This window comes from Capricornis sumatraensis, chromosome 20 (genome assembly GCF_032405125.1).
Source record: "Capricornis sumatraensis isolate serow.1 chromosome 20, serow.2, whole genome shotgun sequence".
In the NCBI taxonomy this organism is placed as follows: domain Eukaryota; kingdom Metazoa; phylum Chordata; class Mammalia; order Artiodactyla; family Bovidae; genus Capricornis; species Capricornis sumatraensis.
In genome coordinates this window covers 48,148,056-48,164,281 of record NC_091088.1, presented here as the reverse complement: position 1 = coordinate 48,164,281, position 16,226 = coordinate 48,148,056, and the positions used below count along the sequence as shown (strand labels likewise).

General features: G+C 49.9%; 1 pseudogene; it reads left to right on the top strand.

Annotated features, from left to right (window-relative positions):
• Nucleotides 1-13,537: 13,537 nt before the first annotated feature.
• LOC138096564 (UDP-glucuronic acid decarboxylase 1 pseudogene) lies at nt 13,538-14,793 on the top strand (annotated as a pseudogene).
• Nucleotides 14,794-16,226: the final 1,433 nt, after the last annotated feature.

The window sequence follows — 16,226 nt, the reverse complement described above, 5'->3', positions numbered from 1 at the left end:
CTGTGTGGGCTTCTCCTGCTGCAGAGCATGAGCTGTAGGGTACACAGGCTTCTGTAGCTGCAGTTGCTGGCTCTAGAGTGCAGGCTCAATAGTTGTGGTGCAGGAGCCTAGTTACTCCACAGCGTGTGGGGTCTTCCTAGATCAGGGGTCGAACCCACGTCTCCTGCACTGGCAGGTGGAGTCTTCACCTCTGAGCCACCAGGGAAGCCTAAATCTGTGTCTTAATAAAAGAGGCTTGAAGACCAAGCTCCTTTCAGCCAAGAACAGGTGATGGTGATAATCTGGGTAGCAGGTCTAGCTCTATCTGGTGCGATTTTGTAAATCCCACCTTGTCACTACAAAAATGATCATCTGATTTTCATCTGGAATTTTATGGTTTTGTCTTGCCACATTTAAATCTTGAATCTGCCTAGGATTATTTTTTTCATGGTGGTGTTGAGTATGGTAAGAGATGCATTTTATTTTTTCCAAATAGCCCATCTGTGGTGATGTTATTGTTGGGTCTGTCGTGTTGTGAAGTTCACGGCTCCCACCCCGGTCGTCACCTCTCTCCCCACTGCACACAGAGAAGCTGAGATGGTGAAGAAACTGTCCTGGTTAACAGAGTGAGCTTTGGAGCCTGTGATATCTGGGTTTGAATTCAAGCTCTATAACCAACCCCCTGTGCAGTGGGATGACTTACCTACCTTTTCTGCGCCAGGGCCTCCTGGTCAGGAAGCGGGGCTGGCACTGTGCTGCCTGACTGGGGTGAGACCAAGATGAGATGTTGGATGCACGGTGGGCACCCCCATACTGGCTGGACCCAGATCCTCAGTGAATGTGGATTCCTGCTGTGACTGACCCCTTTGTATTTTCACTGATTCCCTTGAAAAACCGACTGTGGGACTTGCACGGCCATCATCCTCCATTTCAGCTCCTATCTTCCTGACCTTATCACCTCCCCCAAACTGGCTCTTCTTCCCCACATTTATACCAACCACCCAGGCATCCAAGGAAGAAAACAAATCATCTTGTCTCTTCTTTCTGGTCCCACCTGCCATTTCCATTCCATCATGGCAGCTGTGGGAGTGACCAGAAGCATGGCTTTGGAATCAGTCTCCCCCCTCTGCTAAACCAGCCTTTCTCTGCCCAGCTTCTAGGCTGGGCTCTGGCTGCTCCAGACAAACACACTCCCCACCTGCACAAGACATCTTTGTCGACCTGCTCATTTCGCCAGAAGGTCTTCGCCTCGTGTGTCTGTTTAATCCCAGGTCTCGTGACGCTGCCTCTTAGACAGGATTCCCTCATTTTCCTCCTTTACCTCTGACCCTTAGTTTATGCTTCTGCTCCCTGATCGCGGGTCCCTGCAGGTGGGGCTGGACACGCCACACACCTGAGCACGGTACCTGCAACAGGTATATTGGCTATAATAGCCGTAAGGATAACTTTCATGTTCGAGGTCCTGAGGATGTAGCAGAACCAAGGTTCCAATCTGGGATGGACTCGTTCAGACCCTGACTGCCACTGATTTCCATGGGGGTGGGCTCCCATCATGCTGGTCAGGGTGTGGAAGACAAGGAATAATCCTGATGCCAATAACCATCCATTGAACACCAAACACGTGTCCAGGCCCTGTGCTTAGCATATGCTACGGAAGAGTCACTTTTGTACCCATCGTCCGTCTAGGATATGCAGGCTGCCAGGCCAGAGGTAGTGGACGAGTGGGGGGGAAGCGTGTGGAGGTGGAGATGGAAGAGTCAAAAAAGTGATAGCCGCACCTCCCTGCAAATCCCCCTTCTCAAAGTAACTGCACGCGGATGGCTCTGTGTCTTCCACTTGTCTTTCCCATGATCTCCCTGTCCTGTTTGGCTGTGACAGGCGGAGCTCAGAGTCCAGAGCTTGGATGGCCAGAAGGAGAGGCCGAAGATGAGATATCACGGCCACTCTCCCCATCGCCCCTGGCAGCTATAATCTTGGAAATGCTCCCAATTTCTCCCGTTTAAAAAAATTTCCAATTTCATAACTCTCCTTAGGTGTGTGTTTTTTTTCTTTTTAGACCCCATAGTGTTTGCAACAACCGTTATGGCTCTATTATGATAATACAAGAAAGTTACATTATGAAATAAATGCATTTTAAGGTTTTTCCCTGGCAACATAATGTAAGGATCATTCTGCATGTTGGTACTAAAGAATCAGAAACAGTTTAGTCAGTGCATGTGAACACTGTTTCTTGTCATCTATTTAATGGATCTACTGTACTATTTGTGTTCCTTCCAGCCCTGCTGCCGTACATCAATGAAAAATTATGTTTTTTTCCTCCGTGCTACAACACCCGTCATCTTTATAGGCAACGCATTCCCCTTCAAGTCGTGGAGTGTAAACTGCCTACCATTTCTCTGCCCCTTTCCCTCCCCGTCATTTACCTGGTTCTCAGAAATCGAGGGTCAGGTCCTTCTCTTATTAATGTTCTGTGTAATAGAAATCAGTGCACCCGTGTTACTCACGTGGAACCTGGGCAAACAGTGGCTGTTAGTGTGCAAAGGGCAGACAGGAAGCCCGGCTTTATTTTTTTAACCTTCTTTGTTTACTGGCTCTCGGCAGTCAATCACAAGCTCTCCCTGCATTTAAAGCAGGCCTGCCTGCCTCCAGAAAGAGCTACCAGCTGAGGACCCACTTGCCGTTAATACCCCAGGAGCCAGGATGCCAGCCTCATTTCAGAAGGCCTCATAAAGTCCTGGCCTTGCCTCTCTGAAAAAAATTTACTCCCCCAACCAGCAAAGTTTGGGTCCAGGATGATCTGGCCAGGCCCAGAAGGACCTCATTGGAAAGAGAACTGTCTCTCCAAGGTCACATTTTTTAGGGTGATGCATCAGTGGGGATCACTATGGCCAACTTCGTCCTCCTCACTGTGCTGAGATCTATGGCCAACACCTGCCCCAGGACTGCAAACCAGACACTTGCCAGGGCCAGGCGGGAGGCTAACACCCATGGAATGGGCTGGAAGGGCCAGCGTTACTCTAGTCCATGTTGCCAGGTGGGAATGTGACCCAGGATCCTCAGGTGTTCCATAGTTTACATAGAAGTGATGGCCCAGATGTTACAAAAGTTACCACCTTTTGAATTTAAAGTGTTGGGTAAAGTGAAAAAAATAATTGGTGTCAAACCATGCTGGACCACGGGCTTGTGGCTTTCCACTCTCTGACGTCTCCCGCATCTGGTACTTGCTCTCACAGCAGGGTATGGGGATAATATTGTCTGGACAGCGTCTCATCTAACCTGCCTTGAGTGGGTTCCTGTAGCTTTGGAGCAGTCTGGGGTTGAGCAGTAGGAAATGTCCGAGTTGCCAAAGTTGGGGGGATTCCCATGACAGCAGGGCCACGAGGAGGGATGAGCAGGTCCACCTGGGCACCTCCCTGGCCTCCAGCTGCAGAGTCTAGTTCTGTGTCAACATCCTGCCAAGCAGTGGCTTCCCAGACCCAGGCTTGGCGGTGGGCTGGGGGTCAGAGCCAGGGTGAGCCCGGGGTGAGAGATATTTGGAAATTCAGAGAGGGGAGATTTGGGGGCATCTCACCGGACATTCTGTGTATCCCTGGAATCTCTGATGGGATGCTGCTGGGACTGGGTCTGTGGCGTGGGTTCTTGTCCTTGTCTGACCATGTGAGCCTGTGGCTTTCTCCCCCAACTATATCCTAGGTCCTTAAGGGCAGGAGCCAGAGCTTTGAAAATTTTTCTTGCCTGTTCAGTGTCTCACCTTAGGCTCTACGTCAGTATAAGCAGCTACTTTCCTGGGAAGGCACGTGCTGATGCGCTGCTGGCTTTAGAAAGCGAGGAAAGAGAAGGGAGGGTGAGAGAGATTGGCCCTTCCAGGGTGGGTGCGTGGAACAAGGGGCAGCTCATTTCCAAGGTGAGGTGATGTCTGCCTGTGGAGAGGCGGGCGTGTGGCATTCAAGGTCCTGAGAAGATCCCACCAAGCAGTATCCTGCTTGGTTCACCGGGCTGCAGGCAGCAAACAGAACCCATCTGAAAAGCAATATCCTGTTACAGAGAGAGACAGCTGTAATGTGCGGGCACAGCGGCTCCAGGCTCACCCAGCCAGCCTCGGGGCCACCAGCGCTGCCTCTCGGGTGCCGCCAAGTCCGACTCTGCTGCTCTGTCAGCTTTTTTGCAATTGACCTGGAGCGAGAGGGCAGCTGGACCGAGGCCCAGGGTGTCCGGGTGGCAGGCTGCAGGGACAGAGGCTCCTGTCCTAGGGGCCCATGTGGATGCCGGAGGGGCTGGCCCTGCGCGTGCAGGCAGTGGGGCCGGCAGATCTGTCAGCTGGGCAGATGGATAGCAGAGTCCGACGATGAGCCCGCAGCGTCCGGGTGGAGTCCCAGAGTACGGTGGCCTGTCCCGTCTCCATGGCCTCTGCTTCCACAGCTGATGTAAGTGGCTGCGTGGCCAGGATATGCTGATGGTAGCGGCCCTCAGCTGCTGATGACAGCATGGGGCCTGGCCCACTATCTTTCTCCGGAACACTGAGCAGCACTCTGGCTGTAGGCTCTCCCCTTGCCAGCTCCCACTGCCTTAGAGGTGGACTCAGAGAGGGTCCTAGCGGCTAGAGCCCCGATGCCCTGAGACACGGGATATGTCCCCTGAGTCTGGACCTCATGCCACGGCCCTTCCCACGCATGCATCCTTGGAGTGTTGTGGGACTCCTTGGAAACGGTCATCATCTTTTCCCCAAACACCATTCTCCGTTTCTGTGCATGTGTGGCATCCTCTCTTGCGAGGCCCCTGCTCTGCCTTCTGATCCTCCTTCACGAGATATTTGGAAGTTTAGGAAGGAGGGATTTGGGGAATCTTACCTAGCATTCTGACATCCCTGGAATTCCAGAAGAAAAGATGCTTCTGAGCGTGGACCTGCGGTTCGGCTTCTGGCTTTGCTTGACTGTGCCATCTTACGGCTCTCCTTTCCTGCTCTATTCTGGGGTCCCTAAGGACAGGAAACAGGGCTTGCTTTGTTTTCCTGTCACTCTCTGATTCCCTCCCCTTTCCGATCTCTTCCCCTCCAAGTGCTCGGCCAGCCTCATCATCCACACTTGTCTTCCTTAGCTGGAAGCAGAAGCTGTCGCCGCCCTTCCCTCCCAGCTCTGCAGACATGTGACGTGGCCCTTGAGGAGGGTCCCATGTCCAGGTGATGCCGTAGGGAGTCTCAGGACAGGGGTGAAGGGGGAAGGGCCCCCACACCTGGATCGACCTTCCCGTGCCCTGCCTGGGTGGAGCCTTGCTGTCTGTCCTCGGAGACTTGCATGTCGCATGCCTGGCTGGCCTGGCCAGGCCCCTTGGTTGGAGCTTTTCCAGACTGAAGCTGTCTCTTGCCACCCCCAGAGGCTCTGTTCAGCTGAGCGAGGCCTTGGTCAGCAGCACGTAGTGTTTTAGCTTCATCTTCCGAATCCGGGGTGAACCGCTGTTCCTGATAAGCCTGGAGCTGAGCAGAAACCTTGCTTCTTGGTGGTTTTTCTTGTGAGGCTTCTTTAACAGCATGAGGCCTCTGAAGAGGGAAGGCTGTCGTGTTTGCCGCCTGAGGGACACACAGACAGCTCCCCAAACCCTGCCACCCTGGAAGTCAAACCAGCCCTGTAGGAGCCCTTCGAGGGGAACAGGAATGTGGTGTGCTGAGGTGTAGCAATTGCTGGCTTAGCTGGTCTGGGGTGGTGGTTGGGTCCCACCTTGGCCTTGGAGACTTCCTGACTGGGGAGTCAGAGAGGATTAGGAGTATGCTATTGACCAGTGAGCAAGTTTCTTTCCTTTCAGGAGATCTGCTGTCTGAAGCCTGACTCTGTGTGATCCAAGGCAAATTACTCATCCTCTCTGAGCCTCAGTCTCTTTGCTCCATCAGGGAAAGAAAGCTCCCAGGCTCTATGGGTAAGGTGTGAGGAGATACTTTGAGAAAAATAGTGAAATCCACAGTGCTGGTCATTACCAGGATGCCATCACTCTGGGCTCTTGCCAAGGGACTGGTACACTGGAGTTCTTGTCTTACTTGGCTCAGATGCATCCCTCCATCTACCCATCATCCTGAAGCCTCACTTCATCCATCTACCCACCTGTCTGTCCATCCATCCACCCATCAACCTGACCATCCATCAGTCTGTCCACCCATTCATCCATCCATCAGTCACTCCATCCATCAGTCCATTCATCCATCCATCTATCTTTCCATCCAGTTGTTGATAATGTTAGGCACTACACAGGGCTGCAAAGATGACTGCATCTGTCCCCAGCCTTCCGAAGGCAGGACTCACAATGATGTGCTTGTTTTGCCTGGCTCCCTACTCCTTCTGAATTTGTTGGATGGATGAGACACAAAGTTTACCATTTGTTACAGCTCAAGGAAAGCATGATGAATGCTGAGCAGAGGGAGAGATCAGGTTTGACTGGACAGATTGGGGAGGGCTTCAGGAGGTGCCATTTAAGCTGAGCCTTGAAGGCTGCTCCAGTGCGGATGCAGTGATGGTGAGGCAGGAGAGCCTCTGTGTGTTGAGGAGACAGAGATGAGGCTTGATGGGCATCTCTCTTAACAGTCTTCCCTTAGCGGAGGGGCTGAATTTTGACCTCTTTTCCCACCTTGGTGCCCAGCCTGCCCTGTGGGTGTTGTCCCTAGTCTGAGTCTTTGCTCCTGGAAGGCAGACATTCTCCATGTTGGACAAGGGCAGCTTGAACACAACCACACAGGACAGTCAGAGAAAGGCCATCTCTGCCCAGACCCTGGAGAGCTGCTTCTGCACCCATGTGGGATTCTCATGCTATTAGCATGACCACTTCCATAGATTTCAAAGAGTCGGGAGCATCAACACCCAACAGCTCCATGGCTGATGGAAAGAAGGAGAAGTCAGCTGGGGAGTCCAAAGGGTTGGCCTCCTTGGACCACCGTTCCCCAAGCAAGCTTTCAGGAAACTTGGCGCAACTTAATGAGCGCAGCAAACAAAGTTGTGGGGCTGAGTGATTGGTATGCATTGTTTTGTTTCTTTCATTAATTCCTGCTGCCATTCGGGATGTAGGGATGAACAATAGCAGGGGCCTGTTCAGATCAATACCAGATTGCTGATAGTGCCTATCTGTTCTTGGAGCAGATTATTTGATAAATGGCGTGGTCCATACATTGTGACAGGTGTTCGCCGTCCAGCCCAGACCAAGCTGGTTTAGTGGAGCCCCTTCACGGGAAGCTAGGAAAGCAGAGAGAGTATTTCCTTTTTTGGTACAAATCCACATAGAAATTGTTGCTTTTAAGCTATAGATAATGAATTTCTAGCAAGAGAGGGTGGTAGGGGGGACAGAAAGGATCTGGACTTTACTCTCCCTCACACCAAAGAATTATTTTCCCCCACAGCATGGGGTTTAGCTGGGCCCTGGCTTGGATTGTGGCTCTAATAGGGGAGAATGTGAAGGGTTTTATTTTGAAGGCAGGGCAGCCACTGATGGAGTAACTGGTTTCCAGGTGGAAGAAGCTACTGTCCCCTGAGCTGTGGATGGGCCCTTGGGGGAACACTGATGGCTGGAGGTGGGGCTACAGAGAGTGAGTGGTGCCAGTCTTGGTGGGGCAGGGGTTGGGGAGGGGCTGGGGAGGGGGCTAAGATTTCACAGACGAGTTCAGGCAGACAGGGCACTGTGTCAGGTCAGAGCCCCTGGACCACGGAAACGGTGCTGCTGGACGGTTGTCATATCCAGTGGCTCTGCACCAGCCTGGCATTGGCACTCTCTTGTTGATTCCTTTGGCAGCTTTCTCACTCCTGGGCGTTATGCTCTGCAGTTCAGTCTCAAGGGCTAAGTTTCCAGACCTGAGAGGTTCGAGTTGCCCCCACCTTTCTTGTTCATTTTGTCCAGGGCTGGCCACACTCCCAGAGTGTTCCCAATGTCTGGGAGTGAAAAGCAGAGGTACCAAAGGGACCTGGATCAATGAGTGATGGATAGACAGAGGGAGGCAGGCAGGTGACACCTGCAGGGCCACATCTGCCCGCACCTCCAGCCCCCACTCCTGGGTCCCAGGAAAGCAAATGGAACTCAGAGCATCCTTGGAGACAGCAGGACATGGTGTGCTGGGGGGAGGTCACAGAGAACAAAGTGCTTCCACGGTGTTACCATGTTTGCACTCCCAGCATTCCTGCAACATGGGCTGGGCATGCCCCCTGCCCCGCTGACGCTGACTGCTCAGTGGCTGCCACCTGCGAAGAGGTCCCCTGGGCCTGTCTGCCTGCTTGGCCTCCCAAGTGAATGGTGGTGCATGGACAGCAGCTGGGGAACCAGGGATGGACTTTGCCTTCTTAGCTCTGAAATCCATGCGCATGTACTAAGTTGCTTCACTGGTGTCCAATTCTGCTACACGGTGGACTGTAGCCCTCCAGGCTCCTCTGTCCGTGGGATTCTCCAGGCAAGAATACTGGGGTGCACTGCCATGTCCTCCTGCAGGGGACCTTCCCCACCCAGGGGTTGAAGGCGTGTCTCTTACGTCTCCTACACTGGCAGGCAGGTTCTTTATCCCTAGCGCCACCTGGGAAGCCCATGAAATCCATACTCCCCCCTCAAAAAAGGGGCAACCTGGAGGCCCTGAGGAGCCATCCTTCTTAGGATGCGGAATCCTTTCCCAAGGACTTATTGCTGAACGAAAGGCAATTACACAGGGGATGGTGACCCTCGTCTCCCAGAGTATGTTGAGGCGGTTGGGGCCGTGATCTACGGAATGTCAGGCGTTAGATTTTAGACTTTGTTTTTAAAAATCTCTAACAACCTCCTAAGGAATGATTTGACATCCTTAAGTTCAACACTGGCACAAAAAAAGCTTATGGCAAAATTAACATAAATCATTAGCATTAATCATGCAGGGTTATTGATAGCCGTACGCAGGCATGTATCACAATCCTGGCCAGGGACTCGGGTCGGGCGATATTTCTTCCAGCTGTCCCGGCCACATATGGTGGTGAAGCTGGCTTTCTTTTCTAATTTTCCTCCTCAGCTTGACCTGTCAGAGCCACCCCCTCTTCCCATTCCCTTCCCCTCACGCTGGGCACTAACTTCGTTGTCTCCTCTGCCTTTCCTCTCTCTCTTCTTTAGAAACCAGATTTCTAGTCCGGGTCAGAATCCATCAATGTCCGTGGCTGTCACCCACCATGTGACTAGTGGCAGCGAAATAGCTGGGTGGCAATTAACAATGGGTGGCCTACATAGATCAGGTTCAATTTGGTAGCCTTTACTTTTACTTACACATTCATCTCAGAAGCTGAGAAAAGACTCCCCTGACCCCGCTGCCTGGATGCTGGTGTGCCCTTACCTTGCCACGCACTCCCTCACCGGCCCAAGATGCTGGGGACGGTGGATGGTATAAAAGTAGAACAGAGCAAGGAACGGGGTTTTATAGTCACTGGCAACACTTTGAAATATAATAGCAGGACGCATGTTACCTTCGTTGAAAAATGAGGAAGGGAATTCTGTTGATCTGACCTTGCTGTATGTCTCTCCTACCACACTGCATTTGTGGTTGTATTAACAGGAGTAGAGTATAAAGAACATTGGAGGTGATGAGAAGGAGCTCTGTCCTACTGTGCTGATCAGATCACACTGAAAATTATTGTGGTCAGTAAAGATTGGGACAGGCTTAGATACATAGGACCAGGGTTATGTGAGGAGGGAATAGGAAATATTCAGCTCAGAATATACACACACTGGGAACCATAAATTCTGGCTTTCTGTGTTTGAAGAGCTTCCAGAGGAAGAGGAGGCCGCGAGTGCTGAGCAGCTCAGAGGACTGAGAACTTCAGACAGGTGGCAATGTACCCAGAACAGGGTGCATCAACCCCAAACGGTATTGCCTCCAGAGGACTTGGGGAGTGAGTTCTCATCACCAGAGGTGTTCAGCACAGGCTATGTGACCACTTGGAGGAGAGCTTGGGGAGGAGTCAGAGTAAATGCCATTTAAGGTCCTTTCTACGCAGGCAGAGCTTGAAATTCCGAGTTTGTATCCTGATCTGAGTGCTGGAATCAGAGAACAACAGTGCAGTCTGGCTCTGCCTCTCCTTTCTGCCTCCAGGCTGCAGTCTCAGCTGAAGACTTGGGCTTCTGGAACACATCTTTCTCCTCCCTCTTTTTGCAAGTCTAGCTTCACACAAGACTGTGGTGGCCTCATAGCCTGTGACCACATTCAGAGAAAGCTATGCAATCCCTTAATGAAAAACTTGAGTGGGGGCATTTGAACATGTTTCTTCCTCAAATGCTTCCAGCAGAATTTCAGAAAAGCTAATACACTTGGTAGGTAGAAGCTTTAATCAGCAATAGACTTGGACAGTTCAAGGCAATAGCATTTCCAAATGTTATAGCCTGGGATGGCCTGAGATTTGATGAACAAGAATAGAGGTCAACCACAAACAGTTAGGGGTGAATGGTTAGTCCTGAATGGCTATCGGTCCTTGCCACCAGCTCTTGGGAAAACCATGGGCTCCTTGTCCTCGGTACTAGCACAGCTGCCTTTCTCTGGTGTTGTTATCAGCTCTTGTGGAATGCTTGCTTGGTGTCCAATCATGTTTAGGTGTTAAAGGGAGGGATCCGAAAGTCTCTCTGCACTCTAGGACACAGGATTCTAGAAAGAAACTTTCACATTATGGGAATATGGCTTGTCAAGAAAATCACCCACTTTATGCTAAATTAAACAAAAAGGAAAATGTTTTGGTTTTTGTAAACAAAAAATTCCAAGTCAGTTCTGCTTCAGGTAAGGTTTGATCCAGCAGATTATGGTATATCACCAAGGGGTCTCTTGGCATGGGCTTCCTCATCAGTGCAATAATATCTCTCCCTCCCAACAGCTCTAAACACTTCCTTTCACGAATGCAAATGTTTCTGACATCAAAAGCTTTGTATCTATGCATAATCATCAACTACATAGCCAGAACTAGGTCATTACTTCCTGTGGTCAGGGTAGAGTCACATGTTGATGGACTTAGGGCACTTAGTGTCCAAATTAAGTGCTGCATCCAGGGTAGATCCCACCCAAGCTTCGTGACCGAGAATAGAAAGGAGTCCTTCATCAAAAGAAGTTTGGAGTATTACTTTCCCAAAATATTGAAGATGGCTGCAGGGTGCAAAAATGAAAACATACCCAGTTTAGCTTGAAAGTGTCTGGTCTTGGAAAGATAGTTCCTCACCATAACTTTTCTCATCTCAGGTTTCCTGGTGGACCTTAGCATCTTTTATCTTTTCTCTGCCATCTTTTACCAAAATTTTTGCAGCATTTGGATGTTGAGGCATCTTAACTTTCTTAGAGAAAATTAGAGGAGATTAATGCGGCTGACAAAGAGCTGCTGTCCTGATGCACAGCTTGTGGGGGCCACCATTTTGGAAGAACCACAGAAGCCACTGTTCCCTCTCCAACGAGTGATAAAAATGTACAAGATGCTCTTTGGAATGCGGCTTGCCTTGCACAAGACCAGCCATGCCTTCGTTAGATATGTCTAGTGTTCCGAGGCTTGCAGAACCTGGGCAAACAGGTCAGCGAGATTTCTTTAATCTGATCACAGGAGAGTTTCCACAGAAGCTGGTCCACGTCTTGTAGAACTGTCCACCATTCCCCAGTGTCCAGGGGCAGCCTTGCAGAGATCATAGTCACTGAGAGCGGCACTGTCGACAGGCATGGATAGATCCCTTAATTTCATGGTTTAAAAATACGTTAGTTGACCTTAGTATAATTCCAATATTTCAGTCATTTACATGTCATGACTCAGTACTCATTCATTAAATATAGTGCTTTTCGAATGAAGAACGGAGATGAAAATTTTTCTTAATGATGACAAGTGATATAATTTACTTTTATTTCTGTCATATCATGGTGCCCATGAGCCTGGCCACGGCTGAGGGTCTGCCTGTGGCGCCATGGTGAGCTCCTTTTAGTAAAAGGCTCCACTGGACATTTGAGCCAATACTGGTCATGTGTGTCTGAGTCATCCCCAACTTGGATCCTTGGCCCTGTTTTGTTTGAGCTCTTTGGCTCCATCAAAGGACCTTCCCAATAAAGTTATACCTTCTAGAAGGAGGAGGTGTGGCTGGGGTGGGGGAGGGAAGGTGATAGGGCAGGGGGATGGATGCTGTTGAAAATCTTCGCTTTTGTGGCCGGGAGGGAACTGGGCATAGGACTGGAATGAGTGGGAGGATGGTCAAGATCCTATTTTCCTCAGTAGCGCCACCTCCTGGCCTGGCTGCATTGATCGTTGTTCACGGATGAAGTTCATAGCTCTTCAGAGTTTGGGATGTGGTAACTGGTGCTGTGCTTCCAATGGGAGCTCTCTGAATTTAGAAAACCTCCTTGGTGGAGTTGGTAGTTTGCAATTCCCCTGACAGATGAAAGTCTCATTTTGAAAACTGAAAAACGACTCCCTCCCAAATAGTGCTTCCAGAGCCTGGGACTCAGGAACACTCTAATAACCAGAGGTCCTACCCTCCAGATTTACTTGGCCAAGCCCCGATCATCCCCTTTGGTCGGTTTCTTTTGTGGTGGTTCAATGAGACTTCACAAGGATTGCTTTATTCTATGTTAATCTGTAAGGATACTAAGACCATTACGATAAATTGGAACAGAGCTTGCAGAAAGTGGGAGAAGCTGAAATCTACACATTAGGCTCTAAACTTCTTAGGATGCTTTAACATTTTTTTTTTTAAGAATAGTCATATTTATTTATTTTTGGCTGCACTGAGTCTTCATTGCAGCTTGAAGGCTCTCTGTGGAGGTTGCCTGGGCTTCTCTCTAGTTGTGGCACACAGGTCCAATAGTTCTGGGGCACTGGTTTAGTTGCCTCTCAGCAGGTGGGATCTTAGTTGCCCGTCCAGGGGTCAAACCTGTGTCCCCTACCTTTCAAGGTGACTTCTAAACCACTGGACTGCTAGGGAAGTTTTAAGGGACACTTTTTAAGGAGAACCACCATTTACATGGGCTTCCCTTGTGGCTCAGATGGTAAAAAATCCGCCTGCAATGCAGGAGACCTGGGTTAGATCCCTGGGTCAGGAAGATCTCCTAGAGAAGGACATGACGACCCTCTCCAATATTCTTTCCTGGAGAATTCCATGGACGGAGGAGCTTGGTGGGCTACAGTCCATAGGGTTGCAAAGAGTGGGACACGACTGAGTGACTAAGCACAGCACCGTTTACATTTACCCCCCTTCCGATGCAATCAAATGGTGTGCAGCCTTGGGCCTGCAGCTGGCCCTGGCTTATAACCCTTGAGGCAACCGTGGCAGGAAACATCGATTATTACTCAGCTCAAAGAAAGCCCAGTGCCACTAGGCATCCAGTGCTAAAGAGAGCTTTCCCCAAACTCTCAGAGGCCAGATGGCATTGTTTCTCCCTGGGTTCTGGGGCAATTTAGAGACGGAAATGGATATAGCCAGACTGCAGTGAGTAACAGCCCAGGGAGCCCTTTGTTGGGGGTTGGACCTCTTGTCTTTGTATCCAGACTTTTTGTCTGAGCCCTTTCCCCCAGCTACGTCAGTTTTTTCCATCTGTAAAATCTGTACCATCTGGGGCCACAGCGCACGGCCTGGGATGCTGAGCCAGCCGCTGCTCCGCCTCGCATCCCCTGTCAGCTGCAGGAGGATGAAGCTGCTGCTGTGCATCGTGCTGCTCGCCTACATAGCCTCTGCTTGGGACAACTTGATTAACATGAGGTCCGTTCAGGAAAATGGGGAGCTCAGAATTGAGAGCAGGCTTGATGAGATCATTGAACCACTATGGGAGAAAATCAGAGATTTGGAAAAGAGCTTCACCCAGAAATACTCGCTAGTAAAATTTTTATCAGAAAAGAACTGTAAAAGAATTTTGGTAACTGGGGGCATGGGCTTTGTGGGTTCCCACCTCACGGACAAGCTCATGATGGATGGTCATGAAGTGACCGTGGTGGACAACTTCTTCATGGGCAGGAAGGGAACATGGAGCATTGGATCGGCCACGCGAACTTTGAGCTGATCAACCATGACATGTTGGAGCAGCTGTACGTTGAAGTGGATCAGATCTACCTCCTGGCCTCTCCTGCCTCTCCTCCCAATTGCATGTACAACCCCATCAAGACACTAAAGACCAACACCTTCGGGACACTGAACATGCTGGGGCTGGCAAAGCAAGTTGGGGCTCGTCTATTCCTGGCCTTCACCTCAGAGGTGTACGGAGACCCTGAAGTCCACCCACAAACTGAGGATTACAGGGGCCACGTGAATCCCATAGGACCCTGAGCCTACTACAACGAAGGGAGCGAGTCGCGGAGATCATGTGCTATGCTTCCATGAAGCAGGAGGGTGTGGAGGTGCATGTAGCCAGGATCTTCAACACCTTTGGGCCCCGAATGCACATGAACGATGGCCGGGTTGTCAGCAACTTCATCCTGCAGGCGCTGCAGGGGGAACCGCTCACAGTGTACAGATCCGGATCACAGACGAGGGCCTTCCAGTACGTCAGTGACCTGGTGCACGGCCTCATGGCGCTCATGGACAGCAATGTCAGCAGCCCCGTCAACCTGGGGAACCCGGAAGAACACACCATCCTAGAATTTGCTCGGCTCATCAAAACCCTGTTGGCAGTGGGAGTAAAATTCAGTTTCTTTCTGAAACCCAGGACGACCCCCAGAGAAGGAAACCAGACATCAAGAAAGCGAAGCTGATGCTGGGGTGGGAGCCAGTGGTCTCGCTGGAGGAAGGGTTAAACAAAGCCATCTTCTACTTCCAGAACTCGAATACCATGCAAATAACCAGGACATGCCCAAACCAAAGCCAGCAAGGATGAAAACAGGACAGGCAAGCCATAACTGAAAACCTCACCTTTTGGGACCGTAGATGCCCTATTCACATTTGCCAGGAATTCTTTTTTTTTTTTTAAAGAAAGACTAACTAAAACAGGTGTTATGAAGAAAAAACTGGAATTCATACTGAAGCTTGCTTTAAGAAATGGATGTGCCTAAAAACTCCCTTAAAAAACCTGCAGATTTTGCCTTGCACTTCTGAAAAATCTTTTTATGTAAAAGAGCGTCGATGCATCTCTGCACTTTTTCAAGTTTTTTTTATCTTACTGTGAGAGCCTATGTCGTGACTGTCGTCGACGGTTTTATTTACTGGTTTCTATGTGAAGCTGAAAAGGAACATTAAATGAGGTGAAAATGCCGATTTATTTATGAAGTGGGTACTTATAAATGAGACGCTATTCTATGCATAGAGGAGAAAAAGCAGACCAGGAGTAATATCAGGTGGGTGGCATACCTCATTAATTCTCAGGCAGAGAAAAGAATTCTGCTCGAGAGCTTTGTGATGTTTCTTCTAATGCAGAATTTCTCCAAGGTCTAGTTCTTAGTTGCAAACTTGACTTTGAAATGTTTTTGTTGGTTATCACGATTAAGGATATTTGAAATCACTACTATGTTGTGCTGCATATGGAGGTGGGGTGGGTGGGATGAAGTTAATATTCTTGGTTAACAGTGGTTAAATATACCATTTGAATAAAACATTGGGAAAAAGTCTGCACCATCTGTATAATGGTGCAGATGGTCTCTGATGGCTGTTATTGTCCCACTAGTCTGTAATTTTTTTTTAAGTTTTAATATATAATTTTATTATTTTCTTTTATTTTTGACTGTGCTGGGTCTTCATTGCTGTTCGTGCTTGTCTCTAGCTGCGGTGAGCGGGGGCTACGCTCTAGTGCCGGTGCAAGGGCTCATTGCAGTGGCTTCTCTTGTTGCGGAGCACGGGCTCTGGGCACTTGGGCTTCACTAGCTGAAGCTCATGAGCTCTAGGACACAGGCTTAATAGTTGCGGCGCATGAGCTTAGTTCCTCTGTGGTATATGGGATCTTCCCAGATTAGGGATCGAACCCGAGTCCCCTGCATTGGCAGATGGACTCTTGACCACTGGGCCACCAGGGAAGCCAGCGAGTTTCTTTGTTTTGACTGTTATTTGGAATGTCTGGAAAGTGAGCTGTGTCCAGGCCTGCAGGCATTAGAAGGCAGGTGGGTATATGTGAGACTATGAAGGTTTTGTTCTCTTCATGGCGTTTTTCGGGGTGGACACGGCGGCACGAGGCATCTTAGCAAGTCTGAGTGGACTCAGTGAGGACTCCCTTGCCCAGCTCAGTGTAGGCAAAGGGATTCGATCTGGGCCCTTCATGGTGCTAGAAACTAACAGACGTGTATTTTATGTTTACCTGAAGATGGATGTGATTGGCACCAGAGGGTGATGGGGAGGGGAGCAAAGAC